This window comes from Salvelinus alpinus, chromosome 3, assembly GCF_045679555.1.
Source record: "Salvelinus alpinus chromosome 3, SLU_Salpinus.1, whole genome shotgun sequence".
In the NCBI taxonomy this organism is placed as follows: Eukaryota; Metazoa; Chordata; class Actinopteri; order Salmoniformes; family Salmonidae; genus Salvelinus; species Salvelinus alpinus.
Genome location: NC_092088.1, coordinates 110098550 through 110119261, shown reverse-complemented (window position 1 = coordinate 110119261; position 20712 = coordinate 110098550). Strand labels below are relative to the sequence as shown.

The window sequence follows — 20712 nt, the reverse complement described above, 5'->3', positions numbered from 1 at the left end:
ACAGTTCTTACTGAATGTGTCAAAGAGCACTGTTTCCACCCGGTTTCGAACCGGGGACCTTTCGCGTGTGAAGCGAATGTGATAACCACTACACTACAGAAACTGCTTCATGTGGTTTTTGCAAGGACTAAACCAAATTTTACTGATATTCACTGCATGTCTTTGAATTTCCAAAATAAGGCATTTATGAAAGCAACTATTCACTGTTATAAATACAGTTCTTACTGAATGTGTCAAAGAGCATTGTTTCCACACGGTTTCGAACCGGGGACCTTTCGCGTGTAAAGCGAACGTGATAACCACTACACTACAGAAACTGCCGCATGTGATTTTTGCAAGGACTAAACCAAATTTTACTGATATTCACATTATTTATTTGAATTTCCAAAATAAGGCATTTATGAAAGCAACTATTCACTGTTATAAATACAGTTCTTACTGAATGTGTCAAAGAGCACTGTTTCCACCCAGGTTTCGAACCGGGGACCTTTCGCGTGTGAAGCGAATGTGATAATCACTACATTACAGAAATCGCTGCATGTGGTTTTTGCAAGGACTAAACCAAATTTTACTGATATTCACTGCATGTATTTGAATTTCCAATATAAGGCATTTATGAAAGAAAGCACTTTTTCCACCCGGTTTCAAACCAGGGACCTTTCGCGTGTTAAGCGAACGTGATAACCACTACACTACAGAAACTGCCGCATGTGATTTTTGCAAGGACTAAACCAAATTTTACTGATATTCACATCATTTATTTGAATTTCCAAAATAAGGCATTTATGAAAGCAACTATTCACTGTTATAAATACAGTTCTTACTGAATGTGTCAAAGAGCACTGTTTCCACCCAGTTTCGAACCGGGGACCTTTCGCGTGTGAAGCGAATGTGATAACCACTACATTACAGAAATCGCTGCATGTGGTTTTTGCAAGGTATTTGAATTTCCAAAATAAGGCATTTATGAAAGAAAGCACTTTTTCCACCCGGTTTCAAACCAGGGACCTTTCGCGTGTTAAGCGAACGTGATAACCACTTCACTACAGAAACTGCTGCATGTGATTTTTGCAAGGACTAAACCAAATTTTACTGATATTCACTGCATGTCTTTGAATTTCCAAAATAAGGCATTTATGAAAGCAACTATTCACTGTTATAAATACAGTTCTTACTGAATGTGTCAATGAGCACTGTTTCCACCCTGTTTTGAACCGAGGACCTTTCGCGTGTGAAGCAAATGTGATAACCACTACACTACAGAAACTGCTGCATGTAGTTTTTGCAAGGTCTAAACCAAATTTTACTGATATTCACTGCATGTCTTTGAATTTCCAAAATAAGGCATTTATGAAAGCAACTATTCACTGTTATAAATACAGTTCTTACTGAATGTGTCAAAGAGCACTGTTTCCAACCGTTTTTGAACCGGGGACCTTTCGCATGTAAAGCGAATGTGATAACCAATACACTACAGAAACTACTGCATGTGGTTTTTGCAAGGACTAAACCAAATTTTACTGATATTCACTGCATGTATTTGAATTTCCAAAATATTATTATCTGTTATAAATACAGTTCTTACTGAATGTGTCAAAGAGCACTGTTTCCACCCGGTTTCGAACCGGGGACCTTTCGCGTGTGAAGCGAATGTGATAACCACTACACTACAGAAACTGCTTCATGTGGTTTTTGCAAGGACTAAACCAAATTTTACTGATATTCACTGCATGTCTTTGAATTTCCAAAATAAGGCATTTATGAAAGCAACTATTCACTGTTATAAATACAGTTCTTACTGAATGTGTCAAAGAGCATTGTTTCCACACGGTTTCGAACCGGGGACCTTTCGCGTGTAAAGCGAACGTGATAACCACTGCACTACAGAAACTGCCGCATGTGATTTTTGCAAGGACTAAACAAAATTTTACTGATATTCACATCATTTATTTGAATTTCCAAAATAAGGCATTTATGAAAGCAACTATTCACTGTTATAAATACAGTTCTTACTGAATGTGTCAAAGAGCACTGTTTCCACCCAGGTTTCGAACCGGGGACCTTTCGCGTGTGAAGCGAATGTGATAATCACTACATTACAGAAATCGCTGCATGTGGTTTTTGCAAGGACTAAACCAAATTTTACTGATATTCACTGCATGTATTTGAATTTCCAATATAAGGCATTTATGAAAGAAGGCACTTTTTCCACCCGGTTTCAAACCAGGGACCTTTCGCGTGTTAAGCGAACGTGATAACCACTACACTACAGAAACTGCCGCATGTGATTTTTGCAAGGACTAAACCAAATTTTACTGATATTCACATCATTTATTTGAATTTCCAAAATAAGGCATTTATGAAAGCAACTATTCACTGTTATAAATACAGTTCTTACTGAATGTGTCAAAGAGCACTGTTTCCACCCGGTTTCGAACCGGGGACCTTTCGCGTGTGAAGCGAATGTGATAACCACTACACTACAGAAACTGCTGCATGCGGTTTTTTCAAGTACTAAACCAAATTTTACTGATATTCACATCATTTATTTGAATTTCCAAAATAAGGCATTTATGAAAGCAACTATTCACTGTTATAAATACAGTTCTTACTGAATGTGTCAAAGAGCACTGTTTCCACCCGTTTTCGAACCAGGGACCTTTCGCGTGTTAAGCGAACGTGATAACCACTACACTACAGAAACTGCTGCATGTGATTTTTGCAAGGACTAAACCAAATTTTTCTGATATTCACTGCATGTCTTTGAATTTCCAAAATAAGGCATTTATGAAAGCAACTATTCACTGTTATAAATACAGTTCTTACTGAATGTGTTCAAAGAGCACTGTTTCCACCCGGTTTCGAACCGGGGACCTTTCACGTGTTAAGCGAACGTGATAACCACTACACTACAGAAACTGCTGCATGTGATTTTTGCAAGGACTAAACCAAATTTGACTGATATTCACTGCATGTATTTGAATTTCGAAAATAAGGCATTTATGAAAGAATGCACTGTTTCCACCCGGTTTCGAACCGGGGACCTTTCGCATGTTAAGCGAACGTGATAACCACTACACTACAGAAACTGCTGCATGTGATTTTTGCAAGGACTAAACCAAATTTTACTGATATTCACTGCATGTCTTTGAATTTCCAAAATAAGGCATTTATGAAAGCAACTATTCACTGTTATAAATACAGTTGTTACTGAATGTGTCAAAGAGCACTGTTTTCACCCGGTTTCGAACCGGGGACCTTTCGCTTGTAAAGCCAACGTGATAACCACTACACTACAGAAACTGCCGCATGTGATTTTTGCAAGTACTAAACCAAATTTTACTGCTATTCACTGCATGTATTTGAATTTCCAAAATATTATTATCTGTTATAAATACAGTTCTTACTGAATGTGTCAAAGAGCACTGTTTCCACCCGGTTTCGAACCGGGGACCTTTCGCGTGTGAAGCGAATGTGATAACCACTACATTACAGAAATCGCTGCATGTGGTTTTTGCAAGGTATTTGAATTTCCAAAATAAGGCATTTATGAAAGAAAGCACTTTTTCCACCCGGTTTCAAACCAGGGACCTTTCGCGTGTTAAGCGAACGTGATAACCACTTCACTACAGAAACTGCTGCATGTGATTTTTGCAAGGACTAAACCAAATTTTACTGATATTCACTGCATGTCTTTGAATTTCCAAAATAAGGCATTTATGAAAGCAACTATTCACTGTTATAAATACAGTTCTTACTGAATTTGTCAAAGAGCACTGTTTCCACCCTGTTTTGAACCGAGGACCTTTCGCGTGTGAAGCAAATGTGATAACCACTACACTACAGAAACTGCTGCATGTAGTTTTTGCAAGGTCTAAACCAAATTTTACTGATATTCACTGCATGTCTTTGAATTTCCAAAATAAGGCATTTATGAAAGCAACTATTCACTGTTATAAATACTGTTCTTACTGAATTTGTCAAAGAGCACTGTTTCCACCCGTTTTTGAACCGGGGACCTTTCGCGTGTTAAGCGAACGTGATAACCACTACACTACAGAAACTGCTGCATGTGGTTTTTGCAAGGACTAAACCAAATTTTACTGATATTCACATCATTTATTTGACTTTCCAAAATAAGGCATTTATGAAAGCAACTATTCACTGTTATAAATACAGTTCTTACTGAATGTGTCAAAGAGCACTGTTTCCACCCGGTTTCGAACCGGGGACCTTTTGCGTGTGAAGCGAATGTGATAACCACTACACTACAGAAATCGCTGCATTTGGTTTTTGCAAGGACTAAACCAAATTTTACTGATATTTACTGCATGTATTTGAATTTCCAATATAAGGCATTTATGAAAGAAAGCACTTTTTCCACCCGGTTTCAAACCAGGGACCTTTCGCGTGTTAAGCGAACGTGATAACCACTACACTACAGAAACTGCTGCATGTGATTTTTGCAAGGACTAAACCAAATTTTACTGATATTCACTGCATGTCTTTGAATTTCCAAAATAAGGCATTTATGAAAGCAACTATTCACTGTTATAAATACAGTTCTTACTGAATGTGTCAAGGAGCACTGTTTCCACCCGGTTTCGAACCGGGGACCTTTCGCGTGTAAAGCAAACGTGATAACCACTACACTACAGAAACTGCTTCATGTGGTTTTTGCAAGGACTAAACCAAATTTTACTGATATTCACTGCATGTATTTGAATTTCCAAAATAAGGCATTTATGAAAGAAAGCACTTTTTCCACCCGGTTTCAAACCAGGGACCTTTTGCGTGTTAAGCGAACGTGATAACCACTACACTACAGAAACTGCTGCATGTGATTTTTGCAAGGACTAAACCAAATTTTACTGATATTCACTGCATGTCTTTGAATTTCCAAAATAAGGCATTTATGAAAGCAACTATTCACTGTTATAAATACAGTTATTACTGAATGTGTCAAAGAGCACTGTTTCCACCCGGGGACCTTTCGCGTGTGAAGCGAATGTGATAACCACTACACTACAGAAACTGCTGCATGTGGTTTTTGCAAGGACTAAACCAAATTTTACTGATATTCACATCATTTATTTGAATTTCCAAAATAAGGCATTTATGAAAGCAACTATTCACTGTTATAAATGCAGTTCTTACTGAATGTGTCAAAGAGCACTGTTTCCACCAAGTTTCGAACCGGGGACCTTTCGCATGTAAAGCGAATGTGATAACCAATACACTACAGAAACTACTGCATGTGGTTTTTGCAAGGACTAAACCAAATTTTACTGATATTCACTGCATGTCTTTGAATTTCCAAAATAAGGCATTTATGAAAGAATTCACTGTTTCCACCCGGTTTCGAACCGGGGACCTTTCGCGTGTAAAGCAAACGTGATAACCACTACACTACAGAAACTGCCGCATGTGATTTTTGCAAGGACTAAACCAAATTTTACTGCTATTCACTGCATGTATTTGAATTTCCAAAATATTATTATTCTCTGTTATAAATACAGTTCTTACTGAATGTGTCAAAGAGCACTGTTTCCACCCGGTTTCGAACCGGGGACCTTTAGCGTGTGAAGCAAATGTGATAACCACTACACTACAGAAATCGCTGCATGTGGTTTTTGCAAGGACTAAACCAAATTTTACTGATATTCACTGCATGTATTTGAATTTCCAAAATATTATTATCTGTTATAAACACAGTTCTTACTGAATGTGTCAAAGAGCACTGTTTCCACCCGGTTTCGAACCGGGGACCTTTCGCGTGTTAAGCGAATGTGATAACCACTACACTACAGAAACTGCTTCATGTGGTTTTTATCAAGGACTAAACCAAATTTTACTGATATTCACTGCATGTCTTTGAATTTCCAAAATAAGGCATTTATGAAAGCAACTATTCACTGTTATAAATACAGTTCTTACTGAATGTGTCAAAGAGCATTGTTTCCACACGGTTTCGAACCGGGGACCTTTCGTGTAAAGCGAACGTGATAACCACTACACTACAGAAACTGCCGCATGTGATTTTTGCAAGGACTAAACCAAATTTTACTGATATTCACATCATTTATTTGAATTTCCAAAATAAGGCATTTATGAAAGCAACTATTCACTGTTATAAATACAGTTCTTACTGAATGTGTCAAAGAGCACTGTTTCCACCCAGGTTTCGAACCGGGGACCTTTCGCGTGTGAAGCGAATGTGATAATCACTACATTACAGAAATCGCTGCATGTGGTTTTTGCAAGGACTAAACCAAATTTTACTGATATTCACTGCATGTATTTGAATTTCCAATATAAGGCATTTATGAAAGAAAGCACTTTTACCACCCGGTTTCAAACCAGGGACCTTTCGCGTGTTAAGCGAACGTGATAACCACTACACTACAGAAACTGCCGCATGTGATTTTTGCAAGGACTAAACCAAATTTTACTGATATTCACATCATTTATTTGAATTTCCATAATAAGGCATTTATGAAAGCAACTATTCACTGTTATAAATACAGTTCTTACTGAATGTGTCAAAGAGCACTGTTTCCACCCGGTTTCGAACCGGGGACCTTTCGCGTGTAAAGCGAACGTGATAACCACTACACTACAGAAACTGCCGCATGTGATTTTTGCAAGGACTAAACCAAATTTTACTGCTATTCACTGCATGTATTTGAATTTCCAAAATAAGGCATTTATGAAAGCAACTATTCACTGTTATAAATACAGTTCTTACTGAATGTGTCAAAGAGCACTGTTTCCACCCGGTTTCGAACCGGGGACCTTTCGCGTGTGAAGCGAATGTGATAACCACTACACTACAGAAACTGCTGCATGTGGTTTTTTCAAGTACTAAACCAAATTTTACTGATATTCACATCATTTATTTGAATTTCCAAAATAAGGCATTTATGAAAGCAACTATTCACTGTTATAAATACAGTTCTTACTGAATGTGTCAAAGAGCACTGTTTCCACCCGTTTTCGAACCGGGGACCTTTCGCGTGTTAAGCGAACGTGATAACCACTACACTACAGAAACTGCTGCATGTGATTTTTGCAAGGACTAAACCAAATTTTTCTGATATTCACTGCATGTCTTTGAATTTCCAAAATAAGGCATTTATGAAAGCAACTATTCACTGTTATAAATACAGTTCTTACTGAATGTGTCAAAGAGCACTGTTTCCACCCGTTTTCGAACCGGGGACCTTTCGCGTGTTAAGCGAACGTGATAACCACTACACTACAGAAACTGCTGCATGTGATTTTTGCAAGGACTAAACCAAATTTTTCTGATATTCACTGCATGTCTTTGAATTTCCAAAATAAGGCATTTATGAAAGCAACTATTCACTGTTATAAATACAGTTCTTACTGAATGTGTTCAAAGAGCACTGTTTCCACCCGGTTTCAAACCGGGGACCTTTCACGTGTTAAGCGAACGTGATAACCACTACACTACAGAAACTGCTGCATGTGATTTTTGCAAGGACTAAACCAAATTTGACTGATATTCACTGCATGTATTTGAATTTCGAAAATAAGGCATTTATGAAAGAATGCACTGTTTCCACCCGGTTTCGAACCGGGGACCTTTCGCTTGTAAAGCCAACGTGATAACCACTACACTACAGAAACTGCCGCATGTGATTTTTGCAAGTACTAAACCAAATTTTACTGCTATTCACTGCATGTATTTGAATTTCCAAAATATTATTATCTGTTATAAATACAGTTCTTACTGAATGTGTCAAAGAGCACTGTTTCCACCCGGTTTCGAACCGGGGACCTTTCGCGTGTGAAGCGAATGTGATAACCACTACATTACAGAAATCGCTGCATGTGGTTTTTGCAAGGTATTTGAATTTCCAAAATAAGGCATTTATGAAAGAAAGCACTGTTTCCACCCGGTTTCAAACCAGGGACCTTTCGCGTGTTAAGCGAACGTGATAACCACTTCACTACAGAAACTGCTGCATGTGATTTTTGCAAGGACTAAACCAAATTTTACTGATATTCACTGCATGTCTTTGAATTTCCAAAATAAGGCATTTATGAAAGCAACTATTCACTGTTATAAATACAGTTCTTACTGAATTTGTCAAAGAGCACTGTTTCCACCCTGTTTTGAACCGAGGACCTTTCGCGTGTGAAGCAAATGTGATAACCACTACACTACAGAAACTGCTGCATGTAGTTTTTGCAAGGTCTAAACCAAATTTTACTGATATTCACTGCATGTCTTTGAATTTCCAAAATAAGGCATTTATGAAAGCAACTATTCACTGTTATAAATACTGTTCTTACTGAATTTGTCAAAGAGCACTGTTTCCACCCGTTTTTGAACCGGGGACCTTTCGCGTGTTAAGCAAACGTGATAACCACTACACTACAGAAACTGCTGCATGTGGTTTTTGCAAGGACTAAACCAAATTTTACTGATATTCACATCATTTATTTGACTTTCCAAAATAAGGCATTTATGAAAGCAACTATTCACTGTTATAAATACAGTTCTTACTGAATGTGTCAAAGAGCACTGTTTCCACCCGGTTTCGAACCGGGGACCTTTTGCGTGTGAAGCGAATGTGATAACCACTACACTACAGAAATCGCTGCATTTGGTTTTTGCAAGGACTAAACCAAATTTTACTGATATTTACTGCATGTATTTGAATTTCCAATATAAGGCATTTATGAAAGAAAGCACTTTTTCCACCCGGTTTCAAACCAGGGACCTTTCGCGTGTGAAGCGAACGTGATAACCACTACACTACAGAAACTGCTGCATGTGATTTTTGCAAGGACTAAACCAAATTTTACTGATATTCACTGCATGTCTTTGAATTTCCAAAATAAGGCATTTATGAAAGCAACTATTCACTGTTATAAATACAGTTCTTACTGAATGTGTCAAAGAGCACTGTTTCCACCCGGTTTCGAACCGGGGACCTTTCGCGTGTAAAGCAAACGTGATAACCACTACACTACAGAAACTGCTTCATGTGGTTTTTGCAAGGACTAAACCAAATTTTACTGATATTCACTGCATGTATTTGAATTTCCAAAATAAGGCATTTATGAAAGAAAGCACTTTTTCCACCCGGTTTCAAACCAGGGACCTTTTGCGTGTTAAGCGAACGTGATAACCACTACACTACAGAAACTGCTGCATGTGATTTTTGCAAGGACTAAACCAAATTTTACTGATATTCACTGCATGTCTTTGAATTTCCAAAATAAGGCATTTATGAAAGCAACTATTCACTGTTATAAATACAGTTATTACTGAATGTGTCAAAGAGCACTGTTTCCACCCGGGGACCTTTCGCGTGTGAAGCGAATGTGATAACCACTACACTACAGAAACTGCTGCATGTGGTTTTTGCAAGGACTAAACCAAATTTTACTGATATTCACATCATTTATTTGAATTTCCAAAATAAGGCATTTATGAAAGCAACTATTCACTGTTATAAATGCAGTTCTTACTGAATGTGTCAAAGAGCACTGTTTCCACCAAGTTTCGAACCGGGGACCTTTCGCATGTAAAGCGAATGTGATAACCAATACACTACAGAAACTACTGCATGTGGTTTTTGCAAGGACTAAACCAAATTTTACTGATATTCACTGCATGTCTTTGAATTTCCAAAATAAGGCATTTATGAAAGAATGCACTGTTTCCACCCGGTTTCGAACCGGGGACCTTTCGCGTGTAAAGCAAACGTGATAACCACTACACTACAGAAACTGCCGCATGTGATTTTTGCAAGGACTAAACCAAATTTTACTGCTATTCACTGCATGTATTTGAATTTCCAAAATATTATTATTCTCTGTTATAAATACAGTTCTTACTGAATGTGTCAAAGAGCACTGTTTCCACCCGGTTTCGAACCGGGGACCTTTAGCGTGTGAAGCAAATGTGATAACCACTACACTACAGAAATCGCTGCATGAGGTTTTTGCAAGGACTAAACCAAATTTTACTGATATTCACTGCATGTATTTGAATTTCCAAAATATTATTATCTGTTATAAACACAGTTCTTACTGAATGTGTCAAAGAGCACTGTTTCCACCCGGTTTCGAACCGGGGACCTTTCGCGTGTTAAGCGAATGTGATAACCACTACACTACAGAAACTGCTTCATGTGGTTTTTATCAAGGACTAAACCAAATTTTACTGATATTCACTGCATGTCTTTGAATTTCCAAAATAAGGCATTTATGAAAGCAACTATTCACTGTTATAAATACAGTTCTTACTGAATGTGTCAAAGAGCATTGTTTCCACACGGTTTCGAACCGGGGACCTTTCGTGTAAAGCGAACGTGATAACCACTACACTACAGAAACTGCCGCATGTGATTTTTGCAAGGACTAAACCAAATTTTACTGATATTCACATCATTTATTTGAATTTCCAAAATAAGGCATTTATGAAAGCAACTATTCACTGTTATAAATACAGTTCTTACTGAATGTGTCAAAGAGCACTGTTTCCACACGGTTTCGAACCGGGGACCTTTCGCGTGTAAAGCGAACGTGATAACCACTACACTACAGAAACTGCCGCATGTGATTTTTGCAAGGACTAAACCAAATTTTACTGCTATTCACTGCATGTATTTGAATTTCCAAAATATTATTATCTGTTATAAATACAGTTCTTACTGAATGTGTCAAAGAGCACTGTTTCCACCCGGTTTCGAACCGGGGACCTTTCGCGTGTGAAGCGAATGTGATAACCACTACACTACAGAAACTGCTTGATGTGGTTTTTGCAAGGACTAAACCAAATTTTACTGATATTCACTGCATGTCTTTGAATTTCCAAAATAAGGCATTTATGAAAGCAACTATTCACTGTTATAAATACAGTTCTTACTGAATGTGTCAAAGAGCATTGTTTCCACACGGTTTCGAACCGGGGACCTTTCGCGTGTAAAGCGAACGTGATAACCACTACACTACAGAAACTGCCGCATGTGATTTTTGCAAGGACTAAACCAAATTTTACTGATATTCACATCATTTATTTGAATTTCCAAAATAAGGCATTTATGAAAGCAACTATTCACTGTTATAAATACAGTTCTTACTGAATGTGTCAAAGAGCACTGTTTCCACCCAGGTTTCGAACCGGGGACCTTTCGCGTGTGAAGCGAATGTGATAATCACTACATTACAGAAATCGCTGCATGTGGTTTTTGCAAGGACTAAACCAAATTTTACTGATATTCACTGCATGTATTTGAATTTCCAATATAAGGCATTTATGAAAGAAAGCACTTTTACCACCCGGTTTCAAACCAGGGACCTTTCGCGTGTTAAGCGAACGTGATAACCACTACACTACAGAAACTGCCGCATGTGATTTTTGCAAGGACTAAACCAAATTTTACTGATATTCACATCATTTATTTGAATTTCCAAAATAAGGCATTTATGAAAGCAACTATTCACTGTTATAAATACAGTTCTTACTGAATGTGTCAAAGAGCACTGTTTCCACCCGGTTTCGAACCGGGGACCTTTCGCGTGTAAAGCGAACGTGATAACCACTACACTACAGAAACTGCCGCATGTGATTTTTGCAAGGACTAAACCAAATTTTACTGCTATTCACTGCATGTATTTGAATTTCCAAAATATTATTATCTGTTATAAATACAGTTCTTACTGAATGTGTCAAAGAGCACTGTTTCCACCCGGTTTCGAACCGGGGACCTTTCGCGTGTGAAGCGAATGTGATAACCACTACACTACAGAAACTGCTTGATGTGGTTTTTGCAAGGACTAAACCAAATTTTACTGATATTCACTGCATGTCTTTGAATTTCCAAAATAAGGCATTTATGAAAGCAACTATTCACTGTTATAAATACAGTTCTTACTGAATGTGTCAAAGAGCATTGTTTCCACACGGTTTCGAACCGGGGACCTTTCGCGTGTAAAGCGAACGTGATAACCACTACACTACAGAAACTGCCGCATGTGATTTTTGCAAGGACTAAACCAAATTTTACTGATATTCACATCATTTATTTGAATTTCCAAAATAAGGCATTTATGAAAGCAACTATTCACTGTTATAAATACAGTTCTTACTGAATGTGTCAAAGGGCACTGTTTCCACCCAGGTTTCGAACCGGGGACCTTTCGCGTGTGAAGCGAATGTGATAATCACTACATTACAGAAATCGCTGCATGTGGTTTTTGCAAGGACTAAACCAAATTTTACTGATATTCACTGCATGTATTTGAATTTCCAATATAAGACATTTATGAAAGAAAGCACTTTTACCACCCGGTTTCAAACCAGGGACCTTTCGCGTGTTAAGCGAACGTGATAACCACTACACTACAGAAACTGCCGCATGTGATTTTTGCAAGGACTAAACCAAATTTTACTGATATTCACATCATTTATTTGAATTTCCAAAATAAGGCATTTATGAAAGCAACTATTCACTGTTATAAATACAGTTCTTACTGAATGTGTCAAAGAGCACTGTTTCCACCCGGTTTCGAACCGGGGACCTTTCGCGTGTGAAGCGAATGTGATAACCACTACACTACAGAAACTGCTTCGTGTGGTTTTTGCAAGGACTAAACCAAATTTTACTGATATTCACTGCATGTATTTGAATTTCCATAATATTATTATCTGTTATAAATACAGTTCTTACTGAATGTGTCAAAGAGCACTGTTTCCACCCGGTTTCGAACCGGGGACCTTTCGCGTGTGAAGCGAATGTGATAACCACTACACTACAGAAACTGCTTCATGTGGTTTTTGCAAGGACTAAACCAAATTTTACTGATATTCACTGCATGTCTTTGAATTTCCAAAATAAGGCATTTATGAAAGCAACTATTCACTGTTATAAATACAGTTCTTACTGAATGTGTCAAAGAGCATTGTTTCCACCCGGTTTCGAACCGGGGACCTTTCGCATGTAAAGCGAACGTGATAACCACTACACTACAGAAACTGCCGCATGTGATTTTTGCAAGGACTAAACCAAATTTTACTGCTATTCACTGCATGTATTTGAATTTCCAAAATAATATTATCTGTTATAAATACAGTTCTTACTGATTGTGTCAAAGAGCACTGTTTCCACCCGGTTTCGAACCGGGGACCTTTCGCGTGTGAAGCGAATGTGATAACCACTACACTACAGAAACTGCTTCATGTGGTTTTTGCAAGGACTAAACCAAATTTTACTGATATTCACATCATTTATTTGAATTTCCAAAATAAGGTATTGATGAAAGCAACTATTCACTGTTATAAATACAGTTCTCACTGAATGTGTCAAAGAGCACTGTTTCCACCCGTTTTCGAACCGGGGACCTTTCGCGTGTTAAGCGAAAGTGATAACCACTACACTACAGAAACTGCTGCATGTGATTTTTGCAAGGACTAAACCAAATTTTACTGATATTCACTGCATGTATTTGAATTTCGAAAATAAGGCATTTATGAAAGAATGCACTGTTTCCAACCGGTTTCGAACCGGGGACCTTTCGCATGTTAAGCGAACGTGATAACCACTACACTACAGAAACTGCTGCATGTGATTTTTGCAAGGACTAAACCAAATTTTACTGATATTCACTGCATGTCTTTGAATTTCCAAAATAAGGCATTTATGAAAGCAACTATTCACTGTTATAAATACAGTTCTTACTGAATGTGTTCAAAGAGCACTGTTTCCACCCGGTTTCGAACCGGGGACCTTTCACGTGTTAAGCGAACGTGATAACCACTACACTACAGAAACTGCTGCATGTGATTTTTGCAAGGACTAAACCAAATTTGACTGATATTCACTGCATGTATTTGAATTTCGAAAATAAGGCATTTATGAAAGAATGCACTGTTTCCACCCGGTTTCGAACCGGGGACCTTTCGCATGTTAAGCGAACGTGATAACCACTACACTACAGAAACTGCTGCATTTGATTTTTGCAAGGACTAAACCAAATTTTACTGATATTCACATCATTTATTTGAATTTCCAAAATAAGGCATTTATGAAAGCAACTATTCACTGTTATAAATACAGTTCTTACTGAATGTGTCAAAGAGCACTGTTTCCACCCAGGTTTCGAACCGGGGACCTTTCGCGCGTGAAGCGAATGTGATAATCACTACATTACAGAAATCGCTGCATGTGGTTTTTGCAAGGACTAAACCAAATTTTACTGATATTCACTGCATGTATTTGAATTTCCAATATAAGGCATTTATGAAAGAAAGCACTTTTACCACCCGGTTTCAAACCAGGGACCTTTCGCGTGTTAAGCGAACGTGATAACCACTACACTACAGAAACTGCCGCATGTGTTTTTTGCAAGGACTAAACCAAATTTTACTGATATTCACATCATTTATTTGAATTTCCAAAATAAGGCATTTATGAAAGCAACTATTCACTGTTATAAATACAGTTCTTACTGAATGTGTCAAAGAGCACTGTTTCCACCCGGTTTCGAACCGGGGACCTTTCGCGTGTTAAGCGAACGTGATAACCACTACACTACAGAAACTGCTGCATGTGGTTTTTGCAAGGTCTAAACCAAATTTTACTGATATTCACTGCATGTCTTTGAATTTCCAAAATATTATTATCTGTTATAAATACAGTTCTTACTGAATGTGTCAAAGAGCACTGTTTCCACCCGGTTTCGAACCGGGGACCTTTCGCGTGTGAAGCGAATGTGATAACCACTACACTACAGAAACTGCTTCGTGTGGTTTTTGCAAGGACTAAACCAAATTTTACTGATATTCACTGCATGTCTTTGAATTTCCAAAATAAGGCATTTATGAAAGCAACTATTCACTGTTATAAATACAGTTCTTACTGAATGTGTCAAAGAGCATTGTTTCCACCCAGTTTCGAACCGGGGACCTTTCGCATGTAAAGCGAACGTGATAACCACTACACTACAGAACCTGCCGCATGTGATTTTTGCAAGGACTAAACCAAATTTTACTGCTATTCACTGCATGTATTTGAATTTCCAAAATAATATTATCTGTTATAAATACAGTTCTTACTGATTGTGTCAAAGAGGACTGTTTCCACCCGGTTTCGAACCGGGGACCTTTCGCGTGTGAAGCGAATGTGATAACCACTACACTACAGAAACTGCTTCATGTGGTTTTTGCAAGGACTAAACCAAATTTTACTGATATTCACTGCATGTCTTTGAATTTCCAAAATAAGGCATTTATGAAAGCAACTATTCACTGTTATAAATACAGTTCTTACTGAATGTGTCAAAGAGCATTGTTTCCACCCGGTTTCGAACCGGGGACCTTTCGCATGGAAAGCGAATGTGATAACCACTACACTACAGAACCTGCCGCATGTGATTTTTGCAAGGACTAAACCAAATTTTACTGCTATTCACTGCATGTATTTGAATTTCCAAAATAATATTATCTGTTATAAATACAGTTCTTACTGATTGTGTCAAAGAGGACTGTTTCCACCCGGTTTCGAACCGGGGACCTTTCGCGTGTGAAGCGAATGTGATAACCACTACACTACAGAAACTGCTTCATGTGGTTTTTGCAAGGACTAAACCAAATTTTACTGATATTCACTGCATGTATTTGAATTTCCAAAATAAGGCATTTATGAAAGAAAGCACTTTTTCCACCCGGTTTCAAACCAGGTACCTTTCGCGTGTTAAGCGAACGTGATAACCACTACACTACAGAAACTGCTGCATGTGGTTTTTGCAAGGTCTAAACCAAATTTTACTGATATTCACTGCATGTCTTTGAATTTCCAAAATAAGGCATTTATGAAAGCAACTATTCACTGTTATAAATACAGTTCTTACTGAATGTGTCAAAGAGTACTGTTTCCACCCGGTTTCGAACCGGGGACCTTTCGCGTGTGAAGCGAATGTGATAACCACTACACTACAGAAACTGCTGCATGTGTTTTTTGCAAGTACTAAACCAAATTTTACTGATATTCACATCATTTATTTGAATTTCCAAAATATGGCATTGATGAAAGCAACTATTCACTGTTATAAATACAGTTCTCACTGAATGTGTCAAAGAGCACTGTTTCCACCCGTTTTCGAACCGGGGACCTTTCGCGTGTGAAGCGAACGTGATAACCACTACACTACAGAAACTGCTGCATGTGATTTTTGCAAGGACTAAACCAAATTTTACTGATATTCACTGCATGTATTTGAATTTCGAAAATAAGGCATTTATGAAAGAATGCACTGTTTCCAACCGGTTTCGAACCGGGGACCTTTCGCATGTTAAGCGAACGTGATAACCACTACACTACAGAAACTGCTGCATGTGATTTTTGCAAGGACTAAACCAAATTTTACTGATATTCACTGCATGTCTTTGAATTTCCAAAATAAGGCATTTATGAAAGCAACTATTCACTGTTATAAATACAGTTCTTACTGAATGTGTTCAAAGAGCACTGTTTCCACCCGGTTTCGAACCGGGGACCTTTCACGTGTTAAGCGAACGTGATAACCACTACACTACAGAAACTGCTGCATGTGATTTTTGCAAGGACTAAACCAAATTTGACTGATATTCACTGCATGTATTTGAATTTCCAAAATAAGGCATTTATGAAAGCAACTATTCACTGTTATAAATACAGTTCTTACTGAATGTGTCAAAGGGCACTGTTTCCACCCAGGTTTCGAACCGGGGACCTTTCGCGTGTGAAGCGAATGTGATAATCACTACATTACAGAAATCGCTGCATGTGGTTTTTGCAAGGACTAAACCAAATTTTACTGATATTCACTGCATGTATTTGAATTTCCAATATAAGGCATTTATGAAAGAAAGCACTTTTACCACCCGGTTTCAAACCAGGGACCTTTCGCGTGTTAAGCGAACGTGATAACCACTACACTACAGAAACTGCCGCATGTGTTTTTTGCAAGGACTAAACCAAATTTTACTGATATTCACATCATTTATTTGAATTTCCAAAATAAGGCATTTATGAAAGCAACTATTCACTGTTATAAATACAGTTCTTACTGAATGTGTCAAAGAGCACTGTTTCCACCCGGTTTCGAACCGGGGACCTTTCGCGTGTTAAGCGAACGTGATAACCACTACACTACAGAAACTGCTGCATGTGGTTTTTGCAAGGTCTAAACCAAATTTTACTGATATTCACTGCATGTCTTTGAATTTCCAAAATATTATTATCTGTTATAAATACAGTTCTTACTGAATGTGTCAAAGAGCACTGTTTCCACCCGGTTTCGAACCGGGGACCTTTCGCGTGTGAAGCGAATGTGATAACCACTACACTAGAGAAACTGCTTCGTGTGGTTTTTGCAAGGACTAAACCAAATTTTACTGATATTCACTGCATGTCTTTGAATTTCCAAAATAAGGCATTTATGAAAGCAACTATTCACTGTTATAAATACAGTTCTTACTGAATGTGTCAAAGAGCATTGTTTCCACCCGGTTTCGAACCGGGGACCTTTCGCATGGAAAGCGAACGTGATAACCACTACACTACAGAACCTGCCGCATGTGATTTTTGCAAGGACTAAACCAAATTTTACTGCTATTCACTGCATGTATTTGAATTTCCAAAATAATATTATCTGTTATAAATACAGTTCTTACTGATTGTGTCAAAGAGGACTGTTTCCACCCGGTTTCGAACCGGGGACCTTTCGCGTGTGAAGCGAATGTGATAACCACTACACTACAGAAACTGCTTCATGTGGTTTTTGCAAGGACTAAACCAAATTTTACTGATATTCACTGCATGTATTTGAATTTCCAAAATAAGGCATTTATGAAAGAAAGCACTTTTTCCACCCGGTTTCAAACCAGGTACCTTTCGCGTGTTAAGCGAACGTGATAACCACTACACTACAGAAACTGCTGCATGTGATTTTTGCAAGGACTAAACCAAATTTTACTGATATTCACATCATTTATTTGAATTTCCAAAATAAGGCATTTATGAAAGCAACTATTCACTGTTATAAATTCAGTTCTTACTGAATGTGTCAAAGAGCACTGTTTCCACCCGGTTTTGAACCGGGGACCTTTCGCGTGTTAAGCGAACGTGATAACCACTACACTACAGAAACTGCTGCATGTGGTTTTTGCAAGGTCTAAACCAAATTTTACTGATATTCACTGCATGTCTTTGAATTTCCAAAATATTATTATCTGTTATAAATACCGTTCTTACTGAATGTGTCAAAGAGCACTGTTTCCACCCGGTTTCGAACCGGGGACCTTTCGCGTGTGAAGCGAATGTGAGAACCACTACACTACAGAAACTGCTTCGTGTGGTTTTTGAAAGGACTAAACCAAATTTTACTGATATTCACTGCATGTCTTTGAATTTCCAAAATAAGGCATTTATGAAAGCAACTATTCACTGTTATAAATACAGTGCTTACTGAATGTGTCAAAGAGCATTGTTTCCACCCGGTTTCGAACCGGGGACCTTTCGCATGTAAAGCGAACGTGATAACCACTACACTACAGAACCTGCCGCATGTGATTTTTGCAAGGACTAAACCAAATTTTACTGCTATTCACTGCATGTATTTGAATTTCCAAAATAATATTATCTGTTATAAATACAGTTCTTACTGATTGTGTCAAAGAGGACTGTTTCCACCCGGTTTCGAACCGGGGACCTTTCGCGTGTGAAGCGAATGTGATAACCACTACACTACAGAAACTGCTTCATGTGGTTTTTGCAAGGACTAAACCAAATTATACTGATATTCACTGCATGTATTTGAATTTCCATAATAAGGCATTTATGAAAGAAAGCACTTTTTCCACCCGGTTTCAAACCAGGTACCTTTCGCGTGTTAAGCGAACGTGATAACCACTACACTACAGAAACTGCTGCATGTGATTTTTGCAAGGACTAAACCAAATTTTACTGATATTCACATCATTTATTTGAATTTCCAAAATAAGGCATTTATGAAAGCAATTATTCACTGTTATAAATTCAGTTCTTACTGAATGTGTCAAAGAGCACTGTTTCCACCCGGTTTCGAACCGGGGACCTTTCGCGTGTAAAGCGAACGTGATAACCACTACACTACAGAAACTGCCGCATGTGATTTTTGCAAGGACTAAACCAAATTTTACTGCTATTCACTGCATGTATTTGAATTTCCAAAATATTATTATCTGTTATAAATACAGTTCTTACTGAATGTGTCAAAGAGCACTGTTTCCACCCGGTTTCGAACCGGGGACCTTTCGCGTATGAAGCAAATGTGATAACCACTACACTACAGAAACTGCTTCATGTGATTTTTGCAAGGACTAAACCAAATTTTACTGATATTCACTGCATGTATTTGAATTTCCAAAATAAGGCATTTATGAAAGAATTCACTGTTTCCACCCTATTTCGAACCGGGGACCTTTCGCGTGTTAAGCGAACGTGATAACCACTACACTACAGAAACTGCTGCATGTGGTTTTTGCAAGGTCTAAACCAAATTTTACTGATATTCACTGCATGTATTTGAATTTCCAATATAAGGCATTTATGAAAGAAAGCACTTTTACCACCCGGTTTCAAACCAGGGACCTTTCGCGTGTTAAGCGAACGTGATAACCACTACACTACAGAAACTGCCGCATGTTTTTTTTGCAAGGACTAAACCAAATTTTACTGATATTCACATCATTTATTTGAATTTCCAAAATAAGGCATTTATGAAAGCAACTATTCACTGTTATAAATACAGTTCTTACTGAATGTGTCAAAGAGCACTGTTTCCACCCGGTTTCGAACCGGGGACCTTTCGCGTGTAAAGCGAACGTGATAACCACTACACTACAGAAACTGCCGCATGTGATTTTTGCAAGGACTAAACCAAATTTTACTGCTATTCACTGCATGTATTTGAATTTCCAAAATATTATTATCTGTTATAAATACAGTTCTTACTGAATGTGTCAAAGAGCACTGTTTCCACCCGGTTTCGAACCGGGGACCTTTCGCGTGTGAAGCGAATGTGATAACCACTACACTACAGAAACTGCTTCGTGTGGTTTTTGCAAGGACTAAACCAAATTTTACTGATATTCACTGCATGTATTTGAATTTCCAAAATATTATTATCTGTTATAAATACAGTTCTTACTGAATGTGTCAAAGAGCACTGTTTCCACCCGGTTTCGAACCGGGGACCTTTCGCGTGTGAAGCGAATGTGATAACCACTACACTACAGAAACTGCTTCATGTGGTTTTTGCAAGGACTAAACCAAATTTTACTGATATTCACTGCATGTCTTTGAATTTCCAAAATAAGGCATTTATGAAAGCAACTATTCACTGTTATAAATACAGTTCTTACTGAATGTGTCAAAGAGCATTGTTTCCACCCGGTTTCGAACCGGGGCACTTTCGCATGTAAAGCGAACGTGATAACCACTACACTACAGAAACTGCCGCATGTGATTTTTGCAAGGACTAAACCAAATTTTACTGCTATTCACTGCATGTATTTGAATTTCCAAAATAAGGCATTTATGAAAGAAAGCACTTTTTCCACCCGGTTTCAAACCAGGTACCTTTCGCGTGTTAAGCGAACGTGATAACCACTACACTACAGAAACTGCTGCATGTGATTTTTGCAAGGAC

At 38.0% G+C, this 20712-nt stretch overlaps 8 non-coding genes across 8 annotated transcripts; all 8 read right to left on the bottom strand.

Annotated features, from left to right (window-relative positions):
- Positions 1-6553: 6553 nt before the first annotated feature.
- On the bottom strand, positions 6554-6626 carry trnav-uac (transfer RNA valine (anticodon UAC)). The gene has a single exon. It is a non-coding gene; the product is annotated as a tRNA-Val (tRNA).
- Positions 6627-11527: 4901 nt separating this feature from the next.
- trnav-uac (transfer RNA valine (anticodon UAC)) lies at positions 11528-11600 on the bottom strand. The gene has a single exon. It is a non-coding gene; the product is annotated as a tRNA-Val (tRNA).
- Positions 11601-14510: 2910 nt separating this feature from the next.
- trnav-aac (transfer RNA valine (anticodon AAC)) lies at positions 14511-14583 on the bottom strand. Its single transcript has one exon. It is a non-coding gene; the product is annotated as a tRNA-Val (tRNA).
- Positions 14584-15330: 747 nt separating this feature from the next.
- Positions 15331-15403, bottom strand: trnag-ucc (transfer RNA glycine (anticodon UCC)). The gene has a single exon. It is a non-coding gene; the product is annotated as a tRNA-Gly (tRNA).
- A 1705-nt stretch (positions 15404-17108) lies between these two features.
- trnav-aac (transfer RNA valine (anticodon AAC)) lies at positions 17109-17181 on the bottom strand. The gene has a single exon. It is a non-coding gene; the product is annotated as a tRNA-Val (tRNA).
- A 337-nt stretch (positions 17182-17518) lies between these two features.
- trnag-ucc (transfer RNA glycine (anticodon UCC)) lies at positions 17519-17591 on the bottom strand. The gene has a single exon. It is a non-coding gene; the product is annotated as a tRNA-Gly (tRNA).
- Positions 17592-19088: 1497 nt separating this feature from the next.
- trnav-uac (transfer RNA valine (anticodon UAC)) lies at positions 19089-19161 on the bottom strand. The gene has a single exon. It is a non-coding gene; the product is annotated as a tRNA-Val (tRNA).
- Positions 19162-19838: 677 nt separating this feature from the next.
- Positions 19839-19911, bottom strand: trnav-uac (transfer RNA valine (anticodon UAC)). The gene has a single exon. It is a non-coding gene; the product is annotated as a tRNA-Val (tRNA).
- Between the last annotated feature and the right edge of the window lie 801 nt (positions 19912-20712).